The following is a 14,545-nucleotide window of genomic DNA, read 5'->3' on the forward strand; positions in this document are numbered from 1 at the left end:
AGCTGTGGGAGCCTAAGACTCGAGAAGCAGCCACAATCTCCCTTTCCAATTTATTCCTTACCAGTTAAAGCCTAAGGCCTGTATTCAAATTTTGCACTCTAGATTTACATACAGAGATAAAATCCCACCAACTCCAGAGGCAGTTGCTTCATTAGAATCTGGGGGATTCCCAGTCTAAAGAAGTGAAGAAGGTTTCTGACTGAACTAAGTCACTATGTAAAATAGAGAGGGAAGTCAGCTAAGTGGAAAAAGTGGTTTCAATAGGAAAGATATAACTAAGAGAGATAGTGCATTATCCTAATGTCAAAACATTAGGAAAGGGATCAAGAGGGTGAATTTTCTTAGCATAAGGGCCTCTCCAAATTGTTATCATGGAAATTTTGTGAAAATGTATGCACATTTTCTCAGCTTGGCTCACATCTTGGTGGGTCTGAAGGGAACCGCAGTATGTACCCCAAGACACAGCTGGAAACATTGCCAAGACACTGATAAATAAAAGCAAGAAGCATACATGCTAGAAAGGTTTTGGTTTGCAAAACAAGCCACAAGATGTAATTCAGTCAGCAGTAACAAACTGTAGCTGCATTCTCAGACAACCCAGGTGAAAGATTCCCTCTGGGTTCTCTATGATGCTTTTCCCCAGGTCATATATCCTTCACCGCTTAGAAGAAATAACATTTGTTAATGAAGCATGCAAGCTCATATACAACATTAGCTGCTTCCCTGTGGAAGGCACAAGAGCTCCTGAGAAACCACTGTGAGAAGCGTTAGTAAAACAGAGGGCACAGTTTCAAGCCTTTAGATCTTGGATCCTGCATCTGGCTTTCCAACTTAATTTAAAAAAATAGTTATAGCAGAACCTGCCTCTCAGCACTGGATGATTTATTCAGTTCAGCATAAGCTTCTGGGCCACAGAGCTCTATTCCAGTCCAATCCATAGCAGATCTGGATTCAGTTCTTACACCAGTGAGAGCACTGGGCAGACCTAAGGTATTTCTTTTCTCCAGCCTTTTGTTTATAGGCTAGGGTAATGCTCCTATTTCCCCACAGGAAATACCACATGCAAATGTTGTACACCGACCTGAATTTCCTCTGGAAGAGACAGGGTAGAAATAGGCATCAAAAACAAGTTAACCCACCTTAGAGCATAACTGTTAGAAGCCCAGGCAGCACTCAGGTGCCCTAAGCCACAATCTCAGCTGTGATTTTAATGTTGGCAGTCATGAGATGCCAGGACCTTCCCTGCACTGTCATCTCTTGTTTTCCCTTGATAGGCAGAAGGAGGAAAATAAGGACAGGAAGCAATTCCAGGGGAAGAGGACACTCTTTCTGGTGCATAGTGCCTCACAAGTCCGCCCATACTGCAGAGAGGTGGTCCTCAGACCTGGCTACAACTGCCAGTGATGACTTCTGTCACATTGATCTTGCCCTACAAAATTCTCCACTAAACGTTTACTTCATTTTTACACCATGTAAGTGAGCAAGAGGACCCAGTTTTAAAACTCAACCAGTTTCTGCCTTTATGTACTACAAGAAACATGGCCACAAGACTGTTCTTGCCCAGTAGTCTTGAGGCTTTTCAGTGTGCAGGGCAACAGAGGTAAGTTAGATCCTCTGCAGCAGCAGCTAATGAGCTGATCAGTTGTACAGCTATTTACTGCTATTGAAAAAAAGGATTGTCACTATGACAACAGCAGCATTTACCAGGTTTGATTTCTCCAAGACACAGCGTCTCCTGGGGAGCGCACACAGTGGACTGACAAGCTATCAGAGCTTTTCACAGGGTCTCCTAGGAAATATTTCCCCTTGTTTTCCATTGCAGAAAGTTCTGCTGCGTGACAGTCATTGCTTTGATCAACTTCATGAACCCCCCCACTCCATGACTCCTCAAAGGAGGGAGGGGCAGGGAAAGTTGGAATTAGATGATCTTAAGATCCTTTCCAACCCTAACCATTTTATAGAGTTAGTAGGGAAATCTTTACTGTCTAGAGTAATAAGGCCATAACACAACTTGTGGCACTAAGTGCCAAGTAGATGCAGTTTGTGCCACTATTCAGGGCTCAGCTCCACTGTTCTAACTTCAACTCAGCTTCCTTCCAGCTCACATCACCCCTCAGGGCTCAGGATACCAGCCCAAGACACCACGCATTTCTAAGGGCTGAAACTCTTGCTTTTACCAAAATCAAAGCCCCATTTCATTATGCAACACCAGAGAAAGCTCTTCCAATGCAACAAATGGGCCAAAACAGGTAGCTGAGTCAAAATAAATGCCAATGCTTTTTTTTATGTAGAAATACATTTTTTACATGACAAATGATGCAGATTAATGAGAGAGGGCCTGCCGGAAAAGCAATTCTGTCCCTACCTGCATGTTTCCATCTCTTTGTGCTGAACATAAGGAGCCTGTGGATGCAAAGCTGACCATATTAGGTACTGACCAGACAAATCTAATCCCAAAAAACTAGTTATTAGATCAGCTAGCTGTCTGAACCTCCCCAAGGACACATTTGTTTCTGATGCATGGGATTGGAACATAGCAGGGGAGCAGCCCAAGCTTATATTGAATAAAGTCTAGCGAAGTCACATCCTAATGGTTACCCGCAGGCATCTGCGGTTACAGATATACCTTAGGTCACTGACATTGCTTGAAAACTCACACTGACCAGTAATGATAATCCTGAGACATTTCACCATATTACAGTTGCAGCAGCTTTGAGCACAGAATCACTAACTTTGAAACTATGCTCTGGAGTTCAGTACCAAAAGTCTATAGCTATTCCTCCAAAACAAGCAGGCACTTTCTGTGCGCAGAAAGCCAATTGACAGCATGGGAGCCAGGAGAACTTCAATATTTATTTCTAAAGGTACTTAAACACAATTTCTATTTTAGCATTATGACATTAAAGCAATTTGTCACAAACAGAAAAAAACATGCAGCCACATCTATATGTGTCTGCCTACAAATCTCCCATTTGAAGCCCACAGGAACTTGGTTACACATCTCTTAAGAAAACTCACTATTTTCAAGAGTACTAGGAAAGAAATGAAGAATAACCTAGTTCTTCCTAGGATACTTGGGATCAACACATTTGAAAGCAGTCAGTAGTAAACTGAAGAGAGTAGAGATTCAGATTTCATCCCCTCCAGTTCTGCTCCAATAACAATTTTACTGAGGATGGAGAACAGAAGAACCATTTTTCTCCTATTAAATAAGGGAAAACACTCATTTGTGTTTCTTAAAATCATTCCTTTAAATTTCTTTAATTTCTTAACTTTTCCCAGAACCCCAACAATAGTTCAAGTATGGCAGCAGGGAGAGCTCTGTGCTTGCTGTCAGCTCCTAACATACTTGTGAGTTATACCACTGACTGAGACCAAACCAGACATTAAGATCTGAGGCATTAGCACAGGCATGGTTCTGTTTATGCCTTCTGAAGGAATACCTGCTTGCTCAATTTGCCTGCCTCATAGGGTAATATTAAAGCACGCTGTAGACTCTTCTTGTAACTTGCTGCTGTTTTCACAGAGAGGGTAAGAAAGAAGGGACAGCTCCAGGGTTCCCTTCTCCCTTCAGGGCATTCACCCAGCCCTGTCAAGGTTTGTACCAGCAGCAGCCTTCTTACAGCTAAAACAGGGAGGTGGGTGCTTGGGTGGCCAAAGGGATCAAAACGGAGCAGCCAGAAGCATTGGATGTAGGAAAGGAAACACACAGAGTACATCTGGAGGACCAGAGGCCATTTGGAAAGTGCAAAGTAGAAACCACTGGGTTGCAAGACACAGGAAGAAGAATGTCTGTCGCAGCAGAGCCAAATGCAGGTTCTTCAATATGCCAAGAGATAAGTGCTAATCATCACAGACACAGCCAAATCCTAAGGAGCAAGATATAGATGTCCCTGAGAGCACAGGGAAATGAAGATATTTCAAAGTCATAATGCTAGAGGCTAGATACTAGTGGCCTAGACTCACATCGTTTGGGCTGACATACTGCATGGTGGGGATATAAATCCCAGGTACAATTTCAAAAGTTAGCAACATTGCTCTGGAGGCACTTCTTATATCACAATAGATGAGACTATTTCATCCTCCAGGACATTGTAACACTACACAGCACTGATTTGACACGAGAACATTTTGTCAATTTGTGTCTCTTCTTGTTCTTTAAAACAAGAATTCTGCTGCACTATACCAGACTCAATTTTTCCCAACACATTTTTCTCTCTTTTTAAACCTGAGGTGTCTTAAGTGAAAAGTACCTCACCATCAGTATCACTTCTGGGATTTTTTACAATACTTTCTGTGTGTGTCAGTCCCCATTTGTCTCATGCTGGGATAAGTGGATGTGCCTTCCCAAGTTGGCTCCAAGGCCTAGCCACAGCCTTGCTTCTCTTCCTGCTTCTGACAGCTCCGGTTAAAAAGTGGTTTCATTTTAAGAAAATGGAAAATACCTGGAAAGAAAAACAGCCTTTATGATACCTGCTCTACAGACTCCCATGGTCTTCTGTGCTGTACAGAAGCACTCCTGCTCCCAGTTTTCTCAATAACCATGTTAGCAAGCATCTACCTCTGCTAGTCAATTCTTGGAAGCAGGGTATTTGCCTAGCCTCCAACTCTGCAGTCGTGACAGGATGGGGAAAATAAAGTTTGGTTTTGGTTGGGGTTTTTTGGATAAATTCAATTAATTCAGCCAAACAAGCCAAGGGATGATGAGGTTTAGGAAGCACAATATTGTTCCATGGATAACAGATCGTTGAAGTTACCAAGTTTCCTCTAGAAATTGTGTAAAGTGGAATTCACTGCATAATGTAAATATAAAAAGATAGAAACCATTCCCAGCTCAGGAGGTGCTTGGCCTGAAAAACAGTACAGGAGATCACTCAAAGGTGTATCATTACCCTTCCCTAAGCATTAACTTAGGTCTCTGCTGGAGTCAGAATACAGAACTAGAGGAACCCTTAACATGGACATTATTAATCAGGGCCTGGCACAATGCATCTGAAGCCACTCAGTGACATTAGCCTGAACTTATCCACCTGAAAAGCCCTGGAGCATAGACAAACCTGGTGTCACTTCACCAGCCAAGATCAGTGATGAGCTTACAGAAGCTGATGCTCTCACAGAAATCTTCTTTCTAATGTCATTTTATCTTAAGAGCTTAGGACCCCATGTCTGAGGGATTTAAGTGAAGCCCCATGAATCTCCCTTCCATATGACTAATAACGACTTTAGACCCAAGGCTGCTGGGCTACATGAGTAAAGGCCTATCACAGTGAACCAGAAGAAGCCTAATAACTTCATCATAAGAGCTGGAGCACATCAAGAAGCATACAGTTTCTCCAAAAACAAAGGAAATTATTTGACTGATGCCATCGGGTGAAACCCACAAGGATGAACCAAGCAAAGATGCTTCCCATTAAAAGTTCTGCATGCTGATGGGGGTTATTGCCTCAAAGGGGATAGGGCTTTTTATCGGAGGTGAGGTGAACTGCATTTTGGGATTATGCAAATATTACAGAGTCTTCTGGTGAAGGACTCTGGAGTCTACACAGGAGAAAGAATACAAGTAAGAGAGTTATGAGAAAAGCTTCAGAAAGGAATTAGTATCTTATTAGACATCGTAGAAAACAGCCTCGGGTTGCTCAGGGATCAGCAGAGCTTATTTTAGTTCTTTTCAGTAGGAAAATTCTAGCAGAAAACACAGCTTGAATTTTTAACTGGAAAAACAGTCAAAGTGGAAAGAGTAAATAAAATAATTAAGTGTCACAGCCTGACTGAAACCTCTGGAGATACGAAAACACTTGTTTTGTAGAAGCACCATTATACACTTCGATCAAGGTTTTCAGAGTTATTTACCCCAAGCCCCTTCTTTACATGCAATCAAATAATTAAATCTCAGTACTCAATGCACAATGCAAGTGCCTTACAGTTTTCTGTGTGCATAATTAAAATTATTTATAGACAAAAGTGACAACTGTGTGTATAAATTCAATGTTTCAGCATTATGTTTAATATCAGCAGGCAGGAAATTAATTAGTTAATGGGAATGCAGAGCTTTTCTTAAAGGGCAAAAGCATTAATTACTATTTCTTCTATTTTAAATGGCTCTAATAGACAGATGCCTCCCAAAGTATAGCTAAAGATTTCAGGTATTGTTTTATATAATCAAAATTCAGGCTCAAAATGAGCCATCAACCAATGAACTGGTAATGGTTATTATTCCTAGTGGGTTTAGGGTTCTCCCCTGCCGCCCTTGAGGAATAAATCCAATACTCTTGAGGAGTAACTTACAAAAGGCATTAGTAATTCTTGCACTGCAGTTATCAGCAAATGCACCAATTTACCTAATTCAGTGGCCATTTCCAAAGCAAGCCTCCTTACAGTGTCCCTGAGCATCCCATGAGCTTTCATTCACACTGCTTTGTGCACACTACAGGGTTATTTTTTTTCCCACATCTTAGCAATTTACCAGATTGACCAATTTCAGAGGAAGGTTACCCTAAAAAATATTAGCTTCAGGTAGAGATGGAGCACAAAGATCAGCATCAAAGCTTCAGACAGGTCATGGGCTAACAATAAAGGAGTTGCACTCTATCCGATTTCAGCTCTATGGAGTCTATGCACTATTTCACCCAGGCAGTATGCGCTTAGCAAAAGCCATTTTTTGTATGGGAAACCTTCATAGAAGCCACACATGTATAAGAAATTATCTGGTGAATTCTACTGTTCTATGGTGACAACCCAGGCCCAACAAGAAGAAACAGTGGTCTTTCCAGATAGGCACAAACAGGAAACCCTCCCATGAGGGGTAATGGCTTCACATCACTTTAGGCAAAAACAGAGGTGCTGGCATTATCATTTTGGAGTTACTTTGAATTACATTGTGTCTATCCTGTTTTCTGGCATCCCCATCAACCAGCAGCCCCACACCCTAAGCCTCAGCGGCTCTAGTCAGTAGCAGATCTGTGCTTGTCACCCTGCACCACAGCTTAGAGCTAACACAGCCAAGGCCTCCAAGCTCTGAAGATTCCACAACACAAGTCCAAGCCCACCAAACAGGAGCTCTCACGCTGCAAAGACCATAGGCAGCATGAGCTGGTGCCCTTAAACTATCTGATATCCCAAAGACAGAGCTCTCACCATCATGCCTCTGTTACCTGCCCTTTGCTAAGGTCACTGTTATTGCATAGGCACTTCTCAAAGAGGAGCCCCTGAGATACACCACCCCCTGCCAAGCAATGAGCTGTATTTGGGAATAGCCCAGGTGACCCCTACTAGGGAATTTAAGCTCCCACTGTCCCCAGCTAACTGTTTTACAAGATGATGATGCCCATTTCCAGAACCATTGAAAGCATTCTGTACACTATATGCAGCTATGGCATGCCCGCAGCATTCAAAGGGGGAATGCATAACCGTAGTGCTGGTTATTCAGCTGCCAGGAAAAAAAACTATTCCCACCAGCAGAGCAAGAAAGGAGTTGTTCAAGACAAGCTCTTATACTTATTATCCACATTCACACCACCACCAGCCTTCCTTGTACATATATGTAAACTGACAGCTTTTTCTCCTTCAGAGGCGATTAAGTATTCCCTGCATCATTTCCTACGCAAGAGACTAGTAAGGTGTATAAACATAACTACTAATTCATCCCTGCTAAAGACTTCACCATTGTCACCTAATTATTGTTTGTACTAATTAAAACACTGTATGCAGATCAAGTCAACACTGTGACACTACATCAAAAACATCTAAGCACTTCATCTTATGGCTAAAATATGCAGGCATGTTTTTCATCATCAGAACACTTCCTTTCTAATTTAGAAGTGAATTAGGCACCACTGCAAGTTTGTGACTCAAAGATAACCGAAAGACTTCTCCTGGCTTCTTGTGTTTTCAATTTGCAAGTGCTGCAAGAGGTTTAATAGTAGCTGTAATTCTCTGTGCTTCACCAGAAGTCCCCAAGAGGCCAGCCACAATGCTAGTTTCTCAGAAGTAAGCCATTACACTTGCTTGCTATAAAGATCAGGATGCAGAATAGATGTGAAATACAATGTAATTAAGAACTCTTTCACCAAGAGCCATTTCCTTCGGGACATTATTCAGAAAGCCTGAGTGTTTTGATGAAAGCCAATGAAGACCAATCCCCTCAGCCAGGTAGCAAGGGCTACCTCTCATGATGATTACTTTCTTCAAAATTAAGAATCCCCATCAGTTGTCTACTCATTGTAGATTAGGCTGAAACAGAACATTGACTAAGTTGCTTAATGTTGAGTTACACTGTTTAGTTCACAACAGACAAGTACCTGAATTCCCCATGGGGTAGGTCAGAATAAGAAAAGCCAAAGTAGCCATTGGATTATGCTCTGAAAAACCTATTTCTCATACTGAAGGCTAAAAAATAATTCAAGATTCTGTTGATTTGTTGTTTGGGGCCTGAGGTTATAAAAGAGTAAAGCCAGATGAGAAATACAAGGTACTGGAAGGCCTACAACTTGGAAAAGAAGAGTAATGGTCGCTTGCCATTTTAAAAGAAAATGAAAGTTTTACAGGACACATTAACCTGTTCTAAAGCCTGTTCTTACCTTTCTTCACCCTAAGTTTCACAGCTCAGCAGAGCAGAGCTATCTGACAGGTCACTCCATGGTCTTTGGCAGGGTATGCATCCATAATATAGCACCTTTCTATAAGGGGCAAGAAATGTGTAATAGCTAATCAGCACAAGGGCTCTAACAGCTTGCAGGCAACAGTAACCCTTGCTCCCAGCACCTTGGAAAGGAAGCCTCCCACAATAAGGACAACAGTTCAAGATAGAAATAATCCTATATAGCAATGCTGCACCTGGGATTTCTCAAAGACCAGAGAACTGACATTTCCTAACAGCAAAGCAATGAAGATGACATGGGAGTTTACACAATGCCAGCCAGACTTGCAGGCTTCTCTTCTCTTTAGAATGGCCTGAATGCCTGCAGAAATACACACCACCTCAGTGATGGTTTCTTTGAAAGTGTGCACTAAGGACAATTCAGATCAGTGAATTTAGAAAAGTTGAATTTAACAATTGAGATTTGACCATACTTGAGCAGAACTTTTGCCCAAACTGTCATGACACATTGGGGACACACAGTTAAACCTCCCTACCAGTCACAAGAAATTCATACAGGGTGGCCATCACTGGGACATCATTTTGTCACAACTCAAGGTGATCGATGCATTGGAACAGTGACTACAGTTAAACTGAGAGCTAGCACATGACTGGGAGTTGAGATGCTCTTGCAGCGTATGCCTTTGCATTGTTCAGCCAAGCTGCATGGGCCACCATTGCTAAATGAGCATAAAGTATGAACCTGCATATGAAATGAACTTAAGGAGGAGTATTAAAATCCCTTAACGTGCTCTTACCTACACTGGAAAGAATAAAAAGCTTTGCTCCTCCATCTTTGTGAAAAAGCCTGAAGAACATCAGATGGCCAAAGCTACAGAGATGGCATGTACCATTAGAGAGTAAAGGAAACAAGTTAACAGGCTGATTCTTTGTTTATTAGGAGACCTACACAAGGCAAGAAATTCAGTACAAGCATCCTGCAGCTCTAGAAGAATTTGAGTCACTGATTAATATACACACACACCCCACACACACTTCTAAAGGAGAGGCACTCACCCGGGTATAGTTTAGGCAATGAACAATAACCGAACAGAGCACTTTTTGCTGCAGTCACTTTAAGTTTACTGAACAATTCTGGGTAGAAAAAACAGAAAAGTGAGACCACATTAAAGCAAATCCTTGTCAGAGGGAAAGAAAACAGCTAAAACATTTCTTAAAGGCATAGGCAATTAAGCACATGTTCAGAATTCACATTTGAGATTCAAGGATAATAAAGACATAGGGTTTTTTCCCATGCAGGAGGATTTCTTATTTATAAACCAAGAGAAAAATACTTTCAGCAAGTCAAAACTAACCCTTCCAGAAAAAGGGTCCTTCACCCAGTCAAAGACTATTACTCACACAGCAGCGTTTGTTAGAAACCAAAATAACATATTATTCATATCAAGTCCTTACATTCAGTCAGCCCCACCCCTCCAACACCTCATTTTTCCTATTTAGTTTAGCATTTTGCTGAGATGTAGCATAAGGCTAACATTTTCTATGATTTACTTCTTGAAGCTACTTGATATGTACCAGATTAAAAGCAGCCCTACTACATACACATAAAAAACAGCCTTATTTCACCTTCTTCATTTCACATTGTCCTTCCTCTTTGAAGAAAGCCCACTCCCCACTGGGTAATGTGCTCTATTTATCAGCACCTGGAGAGAACTCCATAACAGGACTTGGCTGTATATTGCAGTACCCCACTAACATACTACCTTTCATCTATTAAACACCTGAATTTTCAACCTGAAGGATGCCCATTAAATTTCACTAAACTAATACTTGGATATATTTTTGGCTCCTCATAATACATACCTAAACAAAATCCTCTGGCTACTACTACAATTAACATGCTGATAAAACAAAGGGTTTATTTAGCTACAATTCATATATACACTGACAAGAAATTAAAGCATCATGTAGCATATAAAGGGGGGGAATCAAGTAACAAGACAAAACATGAAATTCCTATATCATACAACAGACACTCTATCATTAATTAAGTGATTTTCACCAGCTGAGTTCTACCTTCACTTTTAAAAAGTTGTTTGCTATATTCTCTGCTTGTCATGTCCTATAAAGCTTGACCTGGTTTAAGTCTTACAGCTACCACTCTGAAACTAGAATGTGTCTCAATCTCCCAGGTTCATTGGACACAGGTAAAAACTCAGTTCATTTGTCAATCTCCAGCTCAGAGTTCATCCTGTATCTTCCAATATCTTATCACTCCCAAGCAAAGGTTTCAAATCACAATTGAAGTACAAATCTAACAATTAAAACAAGGTCTACTGAAGAGGGAAGTAAGGTTTACATCATCGGATAACACTACTTCTGCAGTTCCCATCACAAGCCCCAGGTAAAATAAATCTTTAGCACAAGTTCTGTAACAGTTTATTTTCCATTCTGAGAGAATAAGAGAATGTGGGACAGCAAGAACTTCCTATGACATTCCTGGTACGTGTTTCATAGGTTAACAGTTTGATTCATTGCCTTTAATAAAAGACATATCCATGTTTTCTTCCAGGAACGCTGAGGTACCACCCTAATAGGAGGATCTGAAAGACAGTGCTGGATGGTAACTCACAGTGTGAGCTTTATCCAAAACACATCTCCAACAAAGATGCACTTTGCTGAGGCTCAGACCTACTCCAATGAATCTTGGTATAAATACTGTTATTAGAGTAATTTTTTTTTGTTCCAGGGGACAGCCTAGGGAACCCCTGAGTCACTGCAGGTTTTAGTCACTATTTTAGAGCTATGCAGACAGGCAGGCAGTAATTTAACAAGAAAATGCTTATGTTATGTAGACAATGAAGAAGACCTGGAGACAAATAGATTTTAGTTACAGAATCTGTTCTATATTAAGAAGCAAGCTACACACACTGCTTGAAAGCTTTGCCACGTCTACCTTTCAGGACTGCCTAGAGCTCTGTTACAGGCATCAACACCCTCTGTGAGGGAGGATTAGCCTCCAATACATGCAACCCAAAGCAAATGGGGCTCCAAAACAGGTACTACAGTCAATTGATTAGGACCAATTCTGTAGGAATGACTGCTTTAATGAAGAAAAAGGAATTACATCTCCAATCTTCAGCAGGTTAGAAAGTACACATGATTGTGTAGAGTTCTGCTAATTATTCTTTCAGCACTAGATGAGATCTTCCAAACCAAATCTTTAAAGGGTTTGCAAAATCTAGCGTCTAATCTTCCTCAGGACTAAAGGTGAGTTTGCTGCAGGTCACTACCATCACCTAACCGAGGCACAATAGTGACATGTATGTCATTCAACAACACTGGGCAAACACATTATGCATGTCTACAGAAATCCATAGCTACTAAAAGCATTCAGACTTGCAATGTGCTTAAGTATCTAAACCACAGCCGCCTACCAATTTTAGTTAACATTGTACATATCCATATCCCAGAAGATCCTGTAAAACACTTACCTTCAACTAGACCCAGTCCAAAGTTCACTTTCGTCCCCCAAAGACTCATAAGAAAAAGCAGTAATCCATTTACAAGCCAAAACTCCATATCTTCCTTCAGATTTTATCTTCTTCTACATACTGGCTCATCAAGCTAAGAACTCAGCCTCACCTGGAGCAGATGGGTCAGGTGTTACTTTGCTTACAGGTGAGAGCAATGAGGTAATCTGGGAGACCAAGCCACACAAACAATAGGAAGTAGACAATGTAACATTGATAAAATAAGAGTCTTTTTACAGAACTAAGGATAAAGTGCATTGGATGGTGACCTTAGGAGAAAAGGACTGGGTCAGCCAGTGTTAATACCTGTAGCACTTAAGATGTATGAGTTATAGATACGCCCTTCATAAGAGGTATAGTATTGAACTAGAGGGAAAGAAGTTCCCAGACCAGCTGACCTCTCAAAAACTGACACAAAAAAGCTTTGTATTTTCTTCAGGAAAGGTATTCTTTGAACAAAATTAGCAGCTAAATCCGAGCAATATGACAATACTGGCTAATCATCTGGAATTTACAGGCTCAATAAGGATAGCTCAATGACAGAGGACAGGTTGGGTGATCTGATGATACATTTGTCCTTAAAGCCCAGGCATGAAAGAAAGGAGACAAAGCAGTGCGTTCACTGCAACTCACCTGTGTAAATCCTTATTCTCCACGTTAGCTGCAAGCTTTCTTTTTAGGTGCCTTGAATGTATTTTGTAGAAGTATTTTGGGTGTCCTTCTGAGTCTATTACAGACCACACAAACACTTCAATAGACTTTCCTGGGCCTTAGTCCTAAATAAACCATGAGAATTTCCAAGCTGTCTTTTACTTTACCTCTTCTGGGAACCAAAACCCCTCTGAAAATGTTTCAAAGCTCTTCTAGGACCCGGCAACTTCGATGAGCTCAATGCAACAATGGGATCTGAAATTAAGGTTCAAGTTCTCTACCTGTTAGAGTGATAGTGGGTCTTTTTCTTAGTATCCACCTAGATGTTTTCTTACTTACTTATGAGTTTGTCTATATGGTAAAGAATAACCCAAGCATTCTCTTATTAGGTTGAGCTTGGTTTTGGTTAAGACCCATCTCCATATGTTATGCACAAAAGGTCTCACCATAACAATAGAACCCTAACCCTCCCCCAAAATATCCTTACAAATCTTTAGGCTCAACCCATCCAACTCTCTTTTTCATTTAGATTCCCCTTTAAGTTTTGCTTGTGCTGACAGAGAAGCTTTCCCCTATCTCTTTCTCTCAGCTTCCTATTCCTTTCTGTTATGATTACCTAATAGTTACATATTTCATCTTTGTCTCTTAACCAGAATTAATTGGTTTATGTTCCACATACAGTATTTTCTTTGATTAATTAAAACACGTGCAGAGGAAGCTATACAGTAATTTTACTGCTGTTTTCTACTAAGTAGCTTTTTGTGCTCTGGATATTATCTGGCAAATGTGCAGTTCAATTAAAAACTACAAAAACAGAATTGAAAATTAATATAAACTAGCTAAAGTTGTAGCAAAGCTAACACCAGTGCCATCAGTTACAAGGAAAGTCATGACACACTACGCATTACTCGAGGAATTTGGCTTTTTTTAGCTGCAGAATTAAAATACAGTGCATCGGTTTGATGACATAATAGCAATACATCAGGTTGCCTACATGTTGCCTGAGTTGATGTAGATAATTTAGCATTCAATGGATAAATTTAAATTCTGTGTGTATTCTTATTCTAGGTGCAGCAGGTCAAACCATAAATAACAGACCTCAGTGTACCTAAGTCTTGCAGAGTTTGAAATACAGCTGAAGGCCAAAATCTTTCAGCCTGACACTGCTTCTAGGAAAAACATCACAGAGCATAGGCTGTCATATTTCACATGCTGGTGATTATGAACACTTTGTTCTACATGGGCAAACAAATACCATTTTCCTGTTGGATGTAGATAGGCCACATATTCATCACCTTTAAACTTGCCTACTGCAGTGCCCTCAGCTGTAAATAAAATAGCTTAGAGCAGGCATTTTAAGCATGCCTAAAAAACCTCTGTGCTCCAATAGCAGCTTGTGCTTCCTTTCCCATGCTTCTGTGCCTTGAAGAGGAACTAGTTTCAACAAGTGTATTATTAATCCTCTGCTTAGTCTTGATCACTCAAAGTCTACATGGAGTCACTCCTGCCTCTGGCTTCATAAACCAGCTTTCTGGAGCCAGCCTTCCTCCAGAGCTGTTAGTTCTGATCACTGCTGCTCTGCTGCACCTTGAAACTCAGCTCTGGGTAAGGAAAACTGAAGAATTTATACAACAAAACCAGTCACAAGAGCCTGATTTTGCCTGTAAGATCCGTGCACCTTTCAAACTCACAAGTCTGCCCCCCAGAATGAAGCAAAAGCAACTTTTAAGATCAATGTGAGCCAGGGACCCAAATATCACAAGAT

At 40.8% G+C, this 14,545-nt stretch overlaps 1 long non-coding RNA gene across 1 annotated transcript in view; it reads right to left on the reverse strand.

The window, feature by feature from the left end:
* The window catches only part of LOC134158176 (uncharacterized), a 64,320-nt gene extending 52,158 nt beyond the window's left edge, over positions 1-12,162 (reverse strand). The window contains exon 1 of the long non-coding RNA XR_009962628.1: positions 12,091-12,162. This is a non-coding gene — a long non-coding RNA (uncharacterized LOC134158176). The remainder of the gene's footprint in view (positions 1-12,090) is intronic.
* Between the last annotated feature and the right edge of the window lie 2,383 nt (positions 12,163-14,545).

Source organism: Pezoporus occidentalis, unplaced genomic scaffold (genome assembly GCF_034315485.1).
Source record: "Pezoporus occidentalis ecotype Australia unplaced genomic scaffold, CSIRO_AGI_Poc_V1 ctg127, whole genome shotgun sequence".
NCBI lineage: Eukaryota > Metazoa > Chordata > Aves > Psittaciformes > Psittacidae > Pezoporus > Pezoporus occidentalis.